The sequence below is a fragment of the Otolemur garnettii genome, unplaced genomic scaffold, assembly GCF_000181295.1.
Source record: "Otolemur garnettii isolate 467f Iridium unplaced genomic scaffold, OtoGar3 scaffold00198, whole genome shotgun sequence".
Classification (NCBI taxonomy): Eukaryota; Metazoa; Chordata; class Mammalia; order Primates; family Galagidae; genus Otolemur; species Otolemur garnettii.
The window spans coordinates 2,270,497-2,271,964 of NW_003852593.1; the positions used below are offsets into that span (position 1 = coordinate 2,270,497).

The 1,468-nt window shown below is 41.6% G+C and overlaps 1 protein-coding gene across 1 annotated transcript in view; it reads right to left on the bottom strand.

Annotated features, from left to right (window-relative positions):
• The window catches only part of ZNF454 (zinc finger protein 454), a 19,500-nt gene that overhangs the window by 377 nt on the left and 17,655 nt on the right, over nucleotides 1–1,468 (bottom strand). The window lies entirely within an intron of this gene.

The following is a 1,468-nucleotide window of genomic DNA, read 5'->3' on the forward strand; positions in this document are numbered from 1 at the left end:
ACCTGCCTTTCCTCATGTTTTCTCCCTAAACTCAGAACTCCCTCCTCTACCCCAGCTCTGGAAGTGTGGATCTGAGGAGGGCACCAGCCCGAGGGCTTTTTATCATTGTGGGTCTCTCACTCCCTCCCTTGGCCCACATGGTTTATGTGAACCTCACCTCCTTAGGTTCAAGATGAGCAGATGGCCTCAGCCTGGCCAAGGAAGGCAATCCAAGTGCCTTGTCACTCTTAGGGGATCATGGAACTGTTTTAGGTTGTCTTAAAATTTTAAGGAAAAAAACTATCTTTTAGGGTCAAAGATTATATATTTGTGTTTATAACAATGAAGTTGTAAAACTGATCTTTTATTATGCTATATTGTATATAGAGGTTGCAAAAAATGTACATGCATTTTAAGAAAGGAAAAACTATTAAAATAATAATATTCAATATATACTCATCAGAAAAGATGAATACAAGTCACTTTGAGCACCTCTTGTAATTGCAGAAGTCAAATGTGACTTATTACAAATTCAGTAGTTTTTTCCTTTTTAAAAATGTGTATTCATTTTTTGGTACCCTCTGTATTTAAAAAAATTTTCTGCATATTATGTTTTGAATTCTTAAAGAAGTCTTTCTAGCTGGACAGAGACTGCCCTTCCAAGGCTAACCTTCTTAGAGTTGAAAAGGTCTGGCCCAAGAATGCCTCTCACAGAAACTACCCCACCTAGAGCCAAAACTCCTCTCTCTGGGCCTGACACCTCAGAGGGTGACACACATCTGCCCTAGTCACCCAAGGGCCACAAATCAGGCACCTACACATAGCCTCCATACCCCAGAGCCCACTGGAATTATTTGGACTTGCCATGCCTAAACCTTTCACCCTGTCTGCCTTGCCCTCCAATGTTAACTCTGATATCTTTCCAGTGATGGGAGACGTATCTTTCTATCCTGGTATGCCACAGCCTCTACACTCGTTTCTGGGGCCAGGTAGGCTCTAGATGGTCATTGTGGGGAGCTAGGATCTGGAGATAAAAGACACTTGGGAAGTATGGCTTCTGGGCATGTCTGCTAGCTGGCAAAAATGCAACTAGCAATCTTAGAAAATTGGGGATTTTTCCGTTAGATTTCAGAAAGACACACAGATGAATAATTCCTATGTCAACAATTTTTTTTAAGGGTGGTGATGTGTAATACATAGGGTGACAGGTAGATCATGGTGGGAGCAGATCAGCATTGCCAAGTCCTGGCATGTGTAGAGAATGATCATTAGCACAGCTGAGAAGTCCTGAAGTGACAAGAAGCAATCAAGCCTTGTATTTTTTTCTCCTTCACAAACTGGTATAAAAATATTAAAAGTAAAAATATTTCCAAAAATATATATAGTGGGACTTGAGGAGGGCCAAGCAGCCCACTAACTGCAAGATGGAGCGGGTGGGAAAGCTTTGTGTTTCTGTATTACAGAAAGGAAGCAGAGCAGTGGAGGCCAC